Source organism: Equus caballus, chromosome 9 (assembly GCF_041296265.1).
Source record: "Equus caballus isolate H_3958 breed thoroughbred chromosome 9, TB-T2T, whole genome shotgun sequence".
Taxonomy (NCBI): Eukaryota; Metazoa; Chordata; class Mammalia; order Perissodactyla; family Equidae; genus Equus; species Equus caballus.
In genome coordinates this window covers 84,616,421-84,634,442 of record NC_091692.1, presented here as the reverse complement: position 1 = coordinate 84,634,442, position 18,022 = coordinate 84,616,421, and the positions used below count along the sequence as shown (strand labels likewise).

Below are 18,022 nucleotides of genomic sequence, written 5' to 3'. Positions count from 1 at the left end.
CCTGACTCATCCAACCGGAGCACAACTGACATGGGTGTTTCCTGGGCTCCGTCTCCCTAGCCACCACCTGCTTCACTCCCGAACTCCACTCGTGTCTCTCAACCCCTCCCCAAGAAGCCCTCTCTGCTTTATTTTTCTCCATAATACAAATTACTTCCTAACATACTCTAACTCCCTCCCTCTCTAGAATTAAGCTCCATCAGAGCACAGACTTTGTTTCATTTGCTCTTACGTTCCCGGTGCCTAGAGCATTATGACTGCTCAATTGTTGAATGAATGTGTTAACAGGTATGTATAGACAGAGCTCCTTAGCTATGGCCATCATAGGATCAACAAGTATTTACTGAGTGCCTGCTGCAAGCCAGCGTCTCTTCTAGATGCTGGGGACACAAACGGTGGACAACACAGCAACACACCAGCCCCCATTCAAAAGAACATCTTCCAATTCTGGCCTGCTCAGGCTGGCCCTGCCTCAGAGGGTCAGCGTCCGGACCTGGAGCCTGGATGTCGTTGTAGATTAACTAGCTGTCTGCAAACACTCAGCTCGCCTGATGATAAAGGCCCTCCTGGGGTCCGAACGCACAAAGCTGCTCTCTCAGGCCATCTGCCTCCTCCACTAGCCTGCTGGCTTCAGATGTGTGCAAACAAACAGGGGTGGACGCCTGATTTCAAGTGGGAGCTTGGGTTCCTCTGTGCCCTGTGCTGGCTTCTAAGGATGGCCTGAGGTGACAGGATTGACGGGAGTCAGGTATGATGGCTCCAAATCCCTGCTTAGCTACTCACCAGCCACGTGACCTTGGGCAAGGTCCTTTACATCTCTGAGGCCTCAGTTTCCTCATCTATAAAATGGGGAGAATCACTTTGGTTTTTCCAGGGCTACCACGAAGATTCAATATTATGCACGTAAAAGGCCTGGCACAAAGCAGAAACGCAGGAAAGAAGAAAATGAAAGCCGTAATTATGTCTCTGAAGAGTAAATGCTGGGATAAGCTTCTGATGCTTTTTGAGGAAGATTAGCCCCGAGCTAATATCTGCTGCCAATCCTCTTTTTGCTGAGGAGGACTGGCCCTGAGCTAACATCTGCATCCATCTTCCTCTACTTCATATGTGGGATGCCTGCCACAGCATGGCCTGCCAAGTGGTGCCATGTCTACACCCGGGATCCGAACCAGCGAACCCCGGGCCACTGAAGCAGAACGTGTGCACTTAACCGCTGCATCACCGGGCCGGCCCTCCAATGCATTATTTTTAATAGCATGAATAGGTGGGATGGAGCGGGAATCAAGTTCCGAGCTAGAAAAACATTTAATATATTTAGTCATTCCTAAAGACCTGTTTCTGTGACCTTTGGGGTACATATTTCATGAGTTTGAGAAACCTGTCTTCTAAGGAAAAGATGACTTTTCCCTACTGGGAGGCGTCACCCAACTGTGTGCAGAGGGGGCATTACCATCGAAGGCATCCTGGTAATATACAAAAGGAACAGCGCCATGCAGCCCTGCCTGTGTGGTTTTAAATAAATGCCAACACTTCAGGAAGTCAAACGTTTGTCCCAGTTATGGGCCCACGATGAAAACATTCCCGGAGCACCTCGGTACACTCTGATCTATGAGACGGGGGCTCTGAGAGTGGGCACAGGCTGCATCGGGCTGAGATCGCAGTGGCTGCTGCGTTGAAGGTTCAAGTATTACTCCCGCTGCAAGTTCATCCAATGTGGCTCCACTGGGGGCTCTGCCCAGCACTGTCGTCCCCATCCTGGGACCCCGGATGCCAGAGAAGCCACCATCTGGAACCCTCCACCAGCATGGCTCTTAAAGCTTCCACCTGGAAGTGACGCGCTTCTGCTCACGTTTCATTGGTCAGAACATGTCACACAGCCTGGCCTTGGCCCAGGGAGGACGGAAGCATCCTCTCCCATAGGAAGGGGAGCAGACACTGAACAGTGACAGACACAGCCGAGGACAGGCATCCCCTTTATATTTCTGTTTCCAACCCCCTCGCCTAGCACCATGTCTCACAAACTGTCAAGACATTCTGGAATGTTCCTTAAACAGACGAACAAACCCTTCTTTGCACTTGACCTGCAGGAAAAGCAGGCCCATCCTTGGTTTATTAACTGAGCAGTTAACCTCCTGGCCCACAGAGCCTTGTTACCCAGGTTCAAATCCCAGGTCTGCCTTTTATTACCTGGGTGACTTTGGGCCAAGTTAGTCAACCTCTCTGTACCTCAGTTTCTTTGTCCATAAAATGGGGATGGTGTGAATAGTACTTAGAACATAGGGTTGTTATAAGGGTGAGATGAGTTAATTGAAGGTAAAGCACTTAGACTAGGACCTGGCAGGTAGTAAATACCCAATAAATAGAAGCTGTTATTATTACTATCTTCATCAGAGTCAGATCTTGTTTTTGAGCCCCTATGGTTGGAGATGAGTCACTTGCTTTAATTCCTCAACAGTCTTCCAAAGGACAAACCTTCAAACTACATGCTCCCAACACTTTCTGAGCACAGGCCAGGATACTGAGACCCACAAGGTGGTTTCTAGAAAAGAATTCGGCCATGGGGTCGATGTCCACTTACCCCAGCTGGGGCCAGCCCCGGCCAGGCTGGAGAAGGTAGGAGTGGATGGGGGCCCAGCAAGCAGAAGGGAAGCATCATTACCCGGTCAGCTGGGCTGGAGCAGAGAGCAGGAGGGAGGAGCGCTCAACTCCCCCGGAGCCACTGTCAATGCAGCATTCCAGTGTCAGGAGAAGAATGCGGGCAATCTCTGAGAGGCCTGGGGCAGGACTGTCCTGAGGTGGGAAGGATTATAGAACGCCTGCTTGTTGACCAAAACTGACTATGGAATCCAACTGAGTCCCGCGACAAGCCTTTAGTCCCAGTATCTTTATTCCCTTGGGCTCAGTATGGCCCAGGAGATTACGCACAACTAGCAGGAAACCAGGATTCATGCACAGAGGCCATAAAAAACAATTCACATCACAGACCTTGGGGTCAGACTTGCCCTCAGACTCTAAAGCATTCCATTTTCTCCTCATTCCTCTCAACCTAAGTGACACTCACCATCCAAGGTGACACAGCAAGAGAGACCCCAGGGCCCCAAGTGGCAAGGAGAACAAACAAGGAATCATAGAATCTAGAAGGCACCCTCTTCCCTCCAACTGCTGGGCCACCACCCTAATCTGACCACCATCACTCTCACCTGTAATAAAGCAATATGGTCTCCCCCCTCCACGGTCACCCCTCCACACAGCCAGCTGCTTGATCCCATCCTGCCTCCTCTCCAACTGCCAATCCAACCGCCCCCCTCACTCAGCTTCTGCCATCTGGCCCTCCTTCTGTTCCTCAGATAGCCAAGCTCACTCCGATCTTATTTGAGAAAGATCTCCCCATACTTCTGATAAGTGACAATCATAAAAATACCAAATGCTGTCATCTGCTCAGATGTTATCTGCCATAATATGCTAGGCATCCCTACCAGGTTGAACAATGTCTCCCCAAAATTCAAGTGTCCCCAGAACCTCAGAATGTGACCTTATTTCCAAATAAGGTCTCTGCAGAGCAGTTTGTTAGTGTGAGGTCATACGGGATTAGAGTGGGCCCTGAATCCAATGACTGGTGTCCTTATAAGAAGAGGCGAGGACACAGAGATACACACCAAGTTCGGAAAAGGCCATGTGAAGATGGAGATAGAAACTGGAATGATGCCACTACAAGCCAAGGAATGCCAAGAATTTCCAGCAATACCAGAAGCTAGAAGAGACAAGGAAAGATCCACCCCTAGAGCCTTTGGAGAGAGCACAGGGCTGCTGACACCTTGATTTTAGACTTCCAGGCTCCAGAACTGTGAAAGAACAAACATGTGTTGTTGTAAGCCACCCAGCGGGCGGTAATTTGCAATGGCAGCCCTAGGAAACGAAGGCGGCATCTCACAAATATTCTCGTCAGGCCGTGCCCCAGCACTGCACAGGGAGAAGGCTTGTTCTCACTCTACAGATGGGGAACGGAGGACCCTGGCTCAAGGTTACACAGCTAGTGAGTGGCAGAGCTGAGATGCAAACACAGCCCGACTCCAGAAAACGGGTTCTTTACACAGGGCTGAGCAGTTGCCCTCTTTTTACAGAACGGATGCAAAGAAAGGAGGCCTGCAAAGCTATACCTGAAAGTCTTGCTTAAAAGCCCTCTGGCAGCTCTTCTGTCAGAAAGGGTTTCTGGGAAGCTTCGGTTACCAGAGAGAAAGGACTTGGCTACCAACCGCTTCTGGGAACAAACTTAAAGGCAGACGGAGGTTTCATTCTGCAGTTGTAACATAAATTTTTGTCGCTGGGACCACCCCATCATATATATACACACATTTAAAAGGGTTCATTACATGCAATATGCAATAATTACTTTTTGCTCATTACAGAGTCCTTTGTAGTCCCTCACCTGAAACATTATCATTACACTTGGCTCAGATGCTAACAAGCTTACCTTCTCAACAGGCACTGGGCAAAACATCCAAAAATCTTTAACTGGTTGAGGTGCAGAACTTGGAACAGCATCTGGCATGTGATTATTTTTAACAGGAAAAATAGCCCATCTTGTCAGCTTTCCATTTTGAGCAAAGACAAATTGGCCACCAGCACATACATAAAAGGGTGAGTTTGGTGGGGCACGCATCATCCTCGCGCTCATTCGCTGAGCTCAATCAAGATGAATGCCGTCATTCACTCTCTGTGGATGGACTGTCCTTAATGCCCCCCTCTCCCCACGTTGAAAGGGAAATTTGGCCAATCTTGGCTCCAAAACCACCAACCACGGTGGAGAGGTTTCACGCAGGTTTTCTAAAGCTTCAGTGAAAACAGAGTTTGTTTGCTTTATCATTTAAATTTCAAAATACATCCCTGGCCAAGGAGAAATATAAACACCACAGGGCTTGTGCTGCTGGCAGAAGAGAGAGAAGCCACCAGCCTTCACTGTCCCATCTGAAAAGTAAAAGCCCCATGTTTTGTGGCTGCTATTACTGCTTCTTACTATTATTGTCGTTGTTGTTATCAATAATAATAAGTCTTACTACCCAGAACCTTACAAAGTCTCTCCCTCGGGAATGTTATGTCCACTCTGGGCCTCAGTTTCCCTCATCTGTACCACAAAGAACTAGATAAATAGTAAGATCCTTTGGCCTGAAGTCTGCTTTGAGAATGAAAAGAGGAGGCAGTTGGCTCTGCTCTGCTGAAATGTGCCCAGGTGTGAATGGCAGACAGCACTGGCACTTCTTAATAAGGGCCTTCTCTCTCATAAAGTGGACAATCCAAGCTGTGAGGAGACACAACGCTCTCCTGCCCACCCCGGGCCATGGCATCAATATGGCCATTTTCATTTTGAATGGATAAACAAAAGTGGCCTATAAATGCTTTTATGTTTCCTGAATTGGTCCCTGGGTAGAAAAAAACTGCTCACCATGGAACTCCACAGCCTTCAAAGAGTGGTCACTGGGCGATAACAGCCTGGCTCCCCAGCTGTGGCAATGGGGAAGGGGAGTTGGGGTGGAGGAGAGAAGGGGGCTGGGGGGGAAGGAGGGGAGGGGGCTGAGTGGAAGGAGGGGAGGGGGCTCTGGGCCAGGATGCAGATCCAAGGCTTCTGGGAGGGAGGAAGATCAGAGTTTCAGGCTTCCTGCCCCGCTGAGGCCGCAGAGCAAGATGCTCCATCAGGATTCAACTCAAATGACCCCTGAGATGCACGGTCCAGGGCGGGGCAGGGAATCCACCCTCCGTGCCAGAAAGAAAGGGGAGAAGAAATTTTTCCAGGGAGCTGCCAACTCGGCGCATGAGGCCTGGGAGGGCCACGCAACCCTGCCGTGCAGGCAAAACAGCGCTGCGATTCTTGGAACGGGCCCTGGTTCAAAGGAGGAGAGAGAACAGGCTGCACAGACTCTTCCTTCTGCACTGGAGGCGCCGGGCCAGGAAGGGGGCTGGGGAGGAGAGGCCAGGGCCTCCAGCCTCAGGCCTGCTCAGTCAGGCCCAGGGCTCCCCCATACAGGCAATTTCGGAGGGTGGACCAGAGGGTGGTCAGCTGCCTGGGGACCAGGGGCTGGGTGTCTAGGACTTCAGTTGGCAGATTCCAGAAGGCAGAAAGGAAAAAAGGAAGGCCAGCAAAGGGATGGGAGACAGTCTGTGTGAGTGGAAGAAAGCCCTCTGGCCTGGGATTCAGGGGACTTGGGTTCATATGGGCAATTATAAAACAAACAGATTTCTGAGTACTCCCAGGGCTTCTTATTAATGCATTAGGAAGCAGAATGGCATTCAAAGATGTTTTACTACTTGATGGATTTTTAAGAACTTGTTTCTTATTAATTGAAGAACGAATACGTGCACACAGTAAAAATTTCCAACAGAATGAAGAGTCACAGAGACACCACTAACCTTCCCTCTTCCCCCACAAGGCCCCCAGTTAGCCGCCTCAGTAGCAGCCGCTATTATCATTTTTTTTTTTTTTGGTGCATCCTTCCAGATCAGTCTGCGCATACATGCATGTGTGTGTGTATGTGTGTGTTCTTCCTTTGGCACACAAATGGAAATAGTGAGAAAATTCCCAAAGAACTACTCACCATCTGGAGCCTGACTTTGTCATCCATCAAATGACGAGCTTGGATGGATCCCTTCTGACTTTGAGGAGTCCAAACTAGGAAGCTACCTGCCAAAAGCCATAGGCAATCAGCTTGAGGAGCTAACCTGAGGCTGGTTTGACTCAACTCTGGGGACTGTCAGGTCTGCTGAGGGACACAGTGCTAACAACTGACCTTGACTGAGCCCTCCCGGGGACTAGGGGCTGGGCCAAACAAGTTACAGGCACCACCTCGTCCAACCTTCACAACCACCTCGGGAGGTAAGGCCTGGTATTATCATGCCCATTTTATGGGAAAAGAAACTAAGGTCCAAGAAACAAAGCAACCAGTCCAAGGTCACATAAGTGGTAGACAACTAGCATAACCATGCAATTCTCTCGTGTTCGTCGTTTTGGGGGACACACACATAACAGGGAAAGAGCTGCAAGCCATATGACATAGGTATTTATCTGCAGCGAGGCTGAGTGACTGCCAGAAACACACAGCTAGCCAAATGTGTCAGAGGCAGAACTTAAACCCTTTGGTTCCGCGTCCAAAGCCCATGCTTTTGATTTCCACTAAAGCATCCCCAAAATGGAAATGATAGTACCCTGCTGAGCAGTCAGATTTATAGTAGCTCGTTTCACCTCCAGCATCCCTGAAGTAGGTGTCAAGATCCACCCTTAACCAACAAGAAAGCAGAACGACAGAAGCTGAGCGGCCTTCCAGAGTTCTCATAGGCGAGGCTGACGGCAAATGGTCCTCAGGCTCAGGCCAGGATTCTCCCACTCAATCATGCAAACCTCAGGGCATAAACTTCATGCAGTCCTGAGCAGCTGCTCCCACTTCCCAAGCAGCAAAGTGCTGAATTTAAGGGAAACCCAAAATCACAAGGAGAAAACAGTGAGAACTGCAGAAGAGCTCTCCCATTCCCCTCCACAGGACCCACCTCTCCCTGGTCTCAGAAACCCAGCTTAACAAGAAAGCAACTCTGTGCGGGGAAGATGTTTGACATCATCTTGTGGCTGCAATCTAGCAAAACTAAATGTCAAAGCAACTTAACAATATGCATCGAGAGCCTTAAAAATGTCTAGAACCTTTTCCAGAAATCTATCCTAAGGAAATCTGAAAGATGGAAATAGGTTTATTCACACATGTGCACACACACACATACATACACACACACACAAAACCACACATCTTAGTGATGAGGATTTTAGGCTAGTTAATTTTAAAACTGCAGAGGAGAAGCAGGCTCCAAGGACTGGAATTTGCTTGCTCTTTGATGAGAGATATTTGCATTTGTGAAAGAAATCTCCATGCCTCCCCCTCTGCACCAGGAGTAAGGCAGGATGGCCTTATCTCTGGAAACTCTTAATGGGGAAGGCAACGACTTAAGTTGGTTACGGTCTGTCAACCTCATGTAACTGATTTAGGGTGGTGGCTTCTGGCCTTTACTTAATCCGATTTGATTCTTATCTAAAAGTTGTGGGACCGCCCAGTGGCCGGACCCCACCTGCACTGATACCATTTTGACTTTTTTACATGTTCTTTCCTTTGTCTTGTAAAGAGATGGCTCACATACCTATGCCTTAAATCTAACCTTACTCTCCACCCATGTTTGCAGCAGAAGCAGCGGCAGCAGCACCTCCTCCTGCCCGTGGGCCCTGTCCCCACGCAGCAGCCAGACTGCCCATGGGTCCTGTCCCAATGCCAGCGGGGGCAGCAGCAGCTCTGACTGCCCATGGGTCCTGTCCCCATGCTATTCCACACTATTCTCTAAATAAAAGAGCACTACCGCCAGATCTTGAGAGTCCCAGAAATCTTTCTTTTGAATCCTCCGCTCACCGACCCCGCATCATTTCCAATAGTTATGAGAGAAAACTACAGGAAATATTCTTAAAATTACTGGTAAAATTGGGAAAATAAACTATCATTGCAATGGGATATTACAACATTCTGTTGCATTAAAAATGATACTTAAAAGTATGCTTTTAACACCATGTGGAAATACTTCTATTACATTAAGAGAAAAATCCAATAAAATTGTCAGATGATCTCATATTTAAAAGAAATAGGCAAAGAAAAAAACACTGTGAAATGTGTTAATATTATTTTCTTCCTTGTACTCTTAACATTTCCCAAATTTTCCAGAAGAAAAAATATCCTTACAAAAATAAGCATTATTTGAAAGAAATGATGAGCCATGTTCCTGGATAAAATGAGCAATGGGTGTAATATGAGATGGAGAATAATTTACTCAGTTTTCAGATGATGCTCCTAACAAGTTACATGATCCTGCAAAATCAGGGAGGCAACTCAGAAAGAGATTGATGGGGAGCCCAGTAAAAAGGGGCTCAAGCCCAGAAGAGCTGTGGAAAGCAGAGAAGGGAAGTCCCGGGAGCCGCAACACCGCAGCAGGTCCACAGGAACCAGAAGACAGAGGGGAGCGGGGGTCCCCAAGGGAGCGATCTGAGACACGGGGCGGGGGGCCTTAATGAAGGGGACTGAGAGTTCAAAAAACAGCTACTCTCAGGATACAGCCAAGTAGTTCAAGAGAAGGAGGCAATCTGAAATCCCAGGGCGAACAGAGAGCTGTGCAGAAAGGACCCGTGATCAGCGTCTACTGCTGGGATGCGAGAGGAAGGCCATTCAGATGCAGAATGATGTACATACTGTTTACCAATGTTTCCACCTTCCAAATTAATGCTGCAGATAAAGCACAGAAATCTTAATTAGGGATAGGAGAGATAATAGGAATGTGCCACGCCTTGCCCACTGACGCAAAAATAGAGATGCCAGATAAGGATAAGGGAGGTGGAGGAGGGGAGAGCGCACATGCTCATGTCTGGGCTCAGCAAGTGTGAGTCACAGGATGCTGGGGAGGGTCCAGAATACGGGTCTAAGTCACTGGAGAGCCAGGCCACAGGCCCTAGTATTCAAAGATACCGACCTACCTCCCCTCCCCCGCACTCTGGGCCACAACTAAGGGCAGGCGAGGGGGTAGGGGACTCCAGCTTTTCCATATAAGCCTTTCTCATTTGATTTTAAATATGTGCATGTATTATTCTGATTAAAGACCTAATTCTTTGAAAAGGGTGTTAGGCTCTGAATTCAAACACACTATGAGCAGGAGCTTCCTTAATGCTCACGTCCCTCTCTCTTTCACATGTTTAAAAGGCACTGCAACCATATGAAGTCGCTGTCAGTGGGACAGGACAGCAGCCCATTGGGAACGACTTCCCTACCAACCTGGCACAATTACTGAAATCCCCAGCAAGCAGAAGCAGCTTTCAGGTGCACCCCATTTCAAGCATCCTTCTTAGGCAGATAAGCTGGGAAGGATGACAGACGTGGGCTGATATAACACATGCCACTTTGAATATAAAGACTTTTAACTTTAACGAAAAAAAATACACTCCACGGGCTTTTGAAATAGTGTCCTTCCCTCGCTTGGTCGTCTTGCCACAGGCTCCTTGTCCTCTCTCCAATAGAAGCTCCTCAAAGCGGCTAGAATGGTCTGATCCTCAAATACAATCCTGTCACTCTCTGGCTCAAAATCCCTCCTGGGTCTCACGTAGAGGCTCCAGGGTGGGCTCACCACCCAGCCACCAGCCTCCTCCAGCTTGGGCTCCTCCCCTACGTGCCCCACTGCAGTTTGCTCAGGCAGACAGTCTCTGCAGTTCCCAGACTGAGCCCGCTCCCACCTGGCTAAGCCTTGTAGGAGCTGGTCCCTCTCTTCGCAATGTCCTTCCATCTCCTGTCTGCCCAGCAGGCTCAGCATTTCCACTCCTAAGATTCAGCTCAAGTCCTGCCTCAGTGGGAATGCAACCTCATCTGCCCGGATAGACTTACGCGCTCTAATCATCACTGCCTTTATATTCTGCTTCTTTCACCTCTGCTTCCCCACAGACTGGGTCTCTCCATCTTTGTGTCTCCAGGTCCTAAAAAACAACCACCAATACAAGAACAATTACAGCCACCAAGACTCACTGAGTTCTTAAAGTAGGCCAGACACTATTTTAAGCACCACATACGCATTAATTATTTCATTAAATCCTTACAACAACTCTATGAAGTAAGTACTATTACAATATTCATTTTACAGATAGAACAAGTGAAGCTCAGAGAGGTTAAACAGCTTAACCAATCTCACACAACTAATATTAGTAGAGCCAGGATTCAAACGCAGGCCGTCAGATCCAGACCTGGTAGGCCTGCCACATACGGTTGTGCAGGTTGTATACTACACGACTCTGAAGCCCACCATTCTTGTCACAGTCTAGCTTGGCACGGTCCAATAGAAATATACTAGACACATATATAATTTCAAATTTTCTAGTAGTCATATTAAAAAATAATAAAAAGAGACAGGTGAAATTTATTTTAATATATTTTATTTAACCTAACATATCCAAATCTTACCATTTCAACATGTAATCAACATACACAACTATTAAAGATATTTTACATTCTCTTTTTGGTAAAAACTTAGAAACCCGGTGTACATTTTACACTTAAGGCACATTTCGATTCAGTCTTTTCCACATTTCACACGCTCAACAGCCACACAGTAGCCACCATACCGGATGGCACGGGTCTAGCGGCAGTTTGAACAAGGCCCGACCTCTCTGGGCCTCCACATCCCCTGGAGATCAGACGCAAGTCACCGAAATTTAAGGAACCGTTCTGTGCATCCGTTTTTAAAGAGATCCATTCATGCACCCTTCTCCACTTCCAGGGCAGAGGAACATCTGGAAGTTGAAAGCCCTCAACAGCTGGGAGACATTTTCATCCTTAAAAAGCATAATTTATTTCTCCAACAATGAAAACCATGCTGTCCATGGGGGGAGGGGGTGCAACTTTGCAGCTCTCGTTTTCTCTGCTGGGAGGAGGGTGCTTGCCCTGGGCCCCACGGCTAATCCACGCTCACCGATGAAGTCCCAACCAGCAGGAGGCCTCCCTTCCCCATCGCGGATCAGGAGGGGCGCAGGGCTGGACGCGAGTCTGCATTTATAGTCTAAGCTCAGAGCCATCCTTGAGTGGGCTGAACTGGGCGCAGAAAGCGAAACCCATGGGAGCCAAAATCTCTAAAAAAGGCAAAGCATTCCAAACCCCACCCTGAGAACCATACTCAATCCAGTGACATTCCAGAAGGGTGAAAGAATGTGGTTGGTCCTTAGAGTGCGTGGAGTAAGGACTAAAGGGACATCTGCCTTCGAATCCCACCTCCACCACTTCAGCTCACCTTGGGGTTCCCCCCACACACTCTGCTCTCCACTCCTGAGGGCGAGCAGAGGCTGCCATTAATAAGTGTCCCTCCAGGGCCCCAAGCTCTTGGCATGAGCATCTCAGTCACCCACCTGGCACCCTGGGGGCCGAGATCACATCTAGGCAAGGCAGCACACCAGTGAGCACACACAGATCCTAAAATTAGGCGGCCTGGCTTCAAATCTTGGCTCTGGCCCTGCTCCTTATTAACCGTTACCTTGGACAGCCACCTACCTCTCTGCCTCAGTTTACCTAACTGTAAACAGGGGAAATTCATATCGACCACACAGACGGTTGTAAGGATTCAATATACAGATTAAACCTAGATGCAGAGCGCTCAGAAGAGAGGCTGGGACACAGGGAACTAGTGACGCGCATGCTAACACAAGTTTACAGATGGTAATCAAGGTCCAAGAGGAGTGAAGCGATGAGCATCATTTTGGAGACACAGGGCTCAAGCATGGACCCCAGGACTCCAAAGTCAGGAATCTAAAGACTGAAACAACACACACAAATGGGCTTTTCCAGCCGGAAAGCACTAAGCACCCTCACTCATTCAACACATATTTACTGACCACCGAGTGTGCTGGAGGCCCAGTATGCCCACTGGAGGCTCACAGGCCAGCTGGATAATAACCAGCACTTACTGCGCACCTACTGCATGCCGGCTCTGGGGGCAGCTCTTAAGGCACAAAAGCTCATTCAATCCTGCCCACAACGCATCTAGTAGGTAACACTTATTTTCTAGTTTTCCAAGTGAGGAAACTGAGACTCAAGAGGGAAAGCAAACAGCCCGAAGAGATCTGTGACTTTTGAAGGCAGAGGCGGAACTCAGATCGATGCTGTGCGAGCTGGAAGACCGCACTCCTGTCTATTGTACTCTGTTTTCTCTGCTTCTAATACACGTGAACAATTGTTGTGGCTTTTTGTGGTCTCTGCCACCAAGTATCAGAATGATTCAAAGCACCAGGCAGAGCCCCCGGGTGGAAAGATCCCAGGCTCTGGGCCTGACGCCATAAATGATGAAGAAATCTTGTGCAGGAAACGGCTCACTCTCCTGGAAGAAGGACCTGCCTGCCCTCCTCCTGTAACGTGGGCCTGAAGGCTGGAACAGGAGGCAGGCAGCAGAACAGGAATTACGTGGCTATTTATTCTTCCTGGAAGCATCCAGGGCAGGCTGGGACCTCTTGGGAGCCCATTCTATTCAAGTGCCATCAGTTTATCTGGGTTTTTTTGCTTTTTGGGGAGGGAAGGGGGTAAGGAAGATTTGCTCTGAGCTAACATCCGTTGCCAATCTTCCTTTTTTTGCTTGAGGAATATCAGCCCTGAGCTAACATCTATGCCAAACTTTCCTCTATTTTGTATGTGGGTCGCTGCCACAGCATGGCTTGACGAGTGGTGTAGGTCCGTGCCCAGGATCCAGACCTGCAAACCCCAGGCCACCAAAGCGGAGCATGCTGGACTTAACCACTACACCATGGACCAGCCCCATCTGTTTCTGAAAGGCTTATGCCGGCTGGGGATATGTAAGCTGTGGGCAACCCTAGACACATCCGCACTGGAGGAGGCGCCCCACATTGCTACACGCCATGTAGAAGAACACTGGGAAGTATGGACAGAGAGGAGCAAATCTCACCTGGGCAGGTGGAGATCACCTGGCAGAGAACAATGGTCCAGTTGGACTGTGAACCTGCCTGGAATCCTGGGCCCACACTGAAGGGAAAGTAAACCAGACTGGGGCTATTCCTCGAGTTCCAATGCCACCACTGCCACTGGGTGACCTTCTCTGAGTTGCTGCCCCTCTCCTGGGCATGAGTTTCCGCCCCAGCATCAGTCAGGGGCGGGTATAAGTGACCCTTAAACAGCAACAGGGAACAACGCCAACAGCTGGGAGCATCTGTTCCATGTTCATGATCACCCGTGCCCTGAGTTAATCACGCTGCATACACCATCTCATTTAACCCTCAAAAGGATCCGGACTTTTATCCTCGGTTCACAGCCGAGGAAACAGGTGGAGAGAAACTGGGCTCACTGCACAGCAAACTAAGTAACAGAATGAGGCAGAGGCAGGAGGGAATCAGCGGCCATCACATTCCAGGAACTTCACCACACCAAGAACATTGCTTTTCAGATCATCGACGAGGGTCAGCAGTCCTTGGCCAAAGAAGCCCCTTCCACGTTTGAAAGTCTATGATCCCAGGAACATCCAAAAGCAGCACTGGTCCTACCACCGCAGCCAGAAACTCTGGCATGTGTGACCAAGCATGCAAGAACGCTCACAGCAGCACTGTTTGTGTGGCAAAAAAAACCCAAAAAACAAAACCAACTACCAACAACTCACATGGCCATGCAGAACAGACAAACCGACCGTGGTCTGTTCATACCATGGAATGATGACCGCAGGGAGAAACAGACCTCAGAGACACACGTCAACATGGATTTATCAATGTGATGCCAAGTGGAAAAGTAAGCTGCATACAGCACGGGATTTTGTAAAGCTCAAAAGGAAGGAAAGTAAACAACACAGTATTTAGGGATACTCAGATATATAGAAAAAATTCCTTCAAGCAAGGACATAAGAAACACCAAAATTCAAGATAACAGTTGATTACCTCTGGGAAAGAACACAAGCAGGTGAGAGATGGGGGAGACTAGAAAAAAGATGCATTCAAGCAAATGGTCATTGGTCAGATTCTGGCTCTTAAGCAGCGTGGAGGGTTCACGGGTGTTTGCTTACTATTATGCCCCATGACACCATCTTCTTTTGTAGATAGCAAAAGAATATAATGAACTAAATGCTGAAGCTTCCTGAAAGTCGCCCACCAATTCTGTCACATGGAAAATGTTTGCTAGTCGTTTATTTTGTGTGAAGGACGACTCCCAAAGAGGAACTTGAAAGCGATGTGCTAAGTTGGAAGGTCCAGGGTGGACGCACTGTGACCCCTGCTATGCTGTTGACGGCTGCATTAGCGAACACCTGCCCTCGGTGAATCTTTGCCAGGTTCCAGGGAGCTGGGTGCTCCCCTCCACTTCAGGAAACGGGGTAAGAGCACCCACGTGATAGAGCTACTGAAAGGAGGGACAAGGTAACACGCACAAGAGCTGAACTGACACCAGCTCTTGGTCAACACTGGCCACTGAAATCCAGAGGATGAAGACTCGGGCAGTACAGCAAGTGGTCAAGACCTGCATTCTGCCACTGCTGCCTGGATGGCCCTGGGTGAGCTTTGTACAATGTCTGTGCCTCACACCAAAAGCCCAGGCAACAAAAGAAAAAATAGATAAGTTGGACTTCATCAAAACTAAAACACCTGTGCATCCAAAGACACTTTCAAGAGAGTGAAAAGACAACCCACAGAATGGGAGAAAATATTTGCAAATCATATACCCGAAAAGGGGTTAATATCCAGCATATATAAAGAACTCCTGCAACTCAACAACAACAACAAATTTCTCCAAAGAAGATATACAAGCAGTGGATAAGCACACAAAAAGATGCTCAATATCACTAGTCATTATTGAAATGCAAATAAAAACCACAATGAGATACAACTTCATACTTATTAGGACGGCTACTACTAAAAAAATAATAACAAGTGCTGTTGAGGATGTGGAGAAACAGGAACCCGTGTGCATTGCTAGTGGGAATGTAAAATGGTGCAGCTGCTGTGGAAATTAGTATGACAGTTTTCCCCAAAAATTAAACAGAGAATTACCATATGACCCAGCGATAGCTGTACCTCTGTGTTCACAGCCGCGTTATTCACAATAGCCGGGAGGTGGAAGCAACGTAAGTATCCATCCACAGATGAACAGATAAACAAAATGTGGTGGGGACATACAATATAACATCACTCAGCATTAAATCAACTGCTTCGTTCCCCGGGCTCCAGCACCAGCCTGACATCTCTTGAGAAGAACCACCTCACCATGGGGTTGTCACCATGTACAAAATCATATGTCTGTGTCCCCACGCTGGACACAGGGGGGAGGGTCTCAGAGGGACCCCCATGCACAGCTGCAAGCCCAGACGAGTACCCTCATGTGAGACACACAGCAAATGCTGAGAGATTGAGTTTAACCATCCACTTGCGGTTTTTACATATAATATTAATACTTATTGCTTACGTGAATTAATACGGGAAAAGTTCTTAACACTGGCACACTGTCCCGGCTTACTATCTATAGGATGCTATTTTATTATAGGTACTAATGATACTAAAAAACACGATGCTGCATTGTAGCCTCATGCTCATCAATGCTTTTGCTCTCACCTGCGTCTCTCAAAGGCAAAGATCGGATCTCCCAGCCTATAAAGCCCATCCTCGGTCTCTCTTACTGCCCCAGAGCCTCACACAGCTCCAGACAGATACGAAGCTCTTATAGCTCCCACCCACGTCCTGACTGAATTTTCCCTCCGCAATGCGGAGAGAGATAGGATGGGATCAGCTGCACAAAATGGGACGGGGCTTTCTTCCTCATGCGAGCTGCCTGGTTTGTTTCATTAAGCCATTTCGCTGGGATGGCTCTCTGTAAACGAAAAGAAGTCTGACCATCACCCTCGTTCCCCTGATGGATATCAGCAACAGCTAGGGGCAAAAGTCGGCGAGCTGGCTAGAAACCATGACTGCTTACTAACAACCCACCAACAACTTATGAGCCCAGCAGGATACAAAAGGACTGGCTTCCTCCAAAAAAGAAAAACATCCAATATGTCTTGAGGGAGCAGAGAGGGAAGGGGAAAAGGAAAAGAGCAGTTAGAATCCAGGAAATGATGACTCTTCCAGGCACCCACAGCCTATCACAAATGCATGTGAGGGCCTGAAGAAGCAATTCAGAGTAACATCATGTGCAAACAGTTTTGAGGAAAAAATGTTAATAACTGTGTATGAGGGGAAATACTCGCTCAGTCTCAGCATTCAAGTCAATAAGGATTTAAGCAGGGAGTGCCCATCGTGACACCAGCTCCCTGCTAGGTACTGGGGATAGAGAAAAGCATGCCGTGTCTGGACGCGCTTGTGCCGTGAGAAAGAGACAGCCAGAAGCAGGGCTTGCAATCCACTGGCCTGGGGGGGCCACATCTGGCCCACACGTGTTTTGTTTGCCCTGTGAGTGTTCTTTAAAAATCTGAACGGAAATATTTGAAAATCGGAAGAGTAGAAACTTAAAAAAAAAAAAAATGGATATTGGCTTCTCTTTAAAGAGCAGAAGCTCTGGCAACACTGACTCTACTTCTGGCGTGGGGAAAAGTGGAGGTGGGGTGGAGGAGCTGGATCTGAGAGCAGCTGCCCCCTCTAGAGAGGGGACTGGCCGTTCCCCAGTCTGCACACTTCCTACTGTGTTCCGTCAGGCCCACCTGGCGCTTTTATACAATCTGCTCATCCTCCTAAGCAGCTGAGTTTGCAAGCCCTGACGGGGACCCAGGGCTGCAACACCACACAATGGGGCATGAGCTATGATAACGAAGACACAGGGGGCTTGGAGGAGATGGTCATGCTCCATTTGGGGAGGAAAAGGAGTGCTTCCTGGAGGAGGTGACCCTTCCGTTGAGTCATCAAGCATAAGTAGGAGTTAGTGAGGACAGGCATGGAAACCTGTGCTGTTTCCCCAGCTGGCTGCTTCTCTGCTGGTGGGAGACACGAACGAATGTAGGAATGAATGTGCAGACGCCAATCCTCTAGAAGAATCGCATCGTTCCAAACCTTCAACATTATTCAAACCCCATATTCACCAACTGCCTCTGAGCAGACAGGCCTGCCTTCTGATCCAAGCCAGAGGCGTCCATCAGGTGGAAAGCCCTCGGTCTTTAGGCTCCTTATCCACCAGGCTCGTTCCCTCAGCAAGTCAGTCAGTTCTTGCTGAGAGCCTGTTACACAGCAGGTTCTCGGACTAATGATGGGAAGCCATTCAAGGCTCTTAAGTCACTGAATTTCAGGAGCCAGTTTTAAAAGTTCACTCCAGCCAGGAGGAGGACAGGAGTGGGAGCAGGGAGACAGCTGCACCAGCGCCCGACAGCCGGGTGCTCTAGGAGGGGGCTCTGGCACCGGGATGTCACGTCTTACTGCTGGACCAAAGGTGAGACGGTCGCATAATTCTGGCCAAGGGAGTCAGGAATCGTCCAGGTAGAAAACGTGAAAACCTTACTGGGCTAAGCCGTGGCTGCCAAG

The 18,022-nt window shown here is 48.6% G+C and overlaps 1 long non-coding RNA gene across 6 annotated transcripts in view; it reads right to left on the bottom strand.

The window, feature by feature from the left end:
• LOC102149248 (uncharacterized) overlaps positions 1–18,022 on the bottom strand; it is a 231,144-nt gene that overhangs the window by 201,878 nt on the left and 11,244 nt on the right. Inside the window, exon 2 of one of the 6 annotated variants that reach the window (XR_011421419.1) lies at positions 10,440–10,528. The exons of the other annotated variants lie outside the window; for them this stretch is intronic. This is a non-coding gene — a long non-coding RNA (uncharacterized lncRNA). The remainder of the gene's footprint in view (positions 1–10,439; positions 10,529–18,022) is intronic. 6 annotated transcript variants of the gene reach the window in all.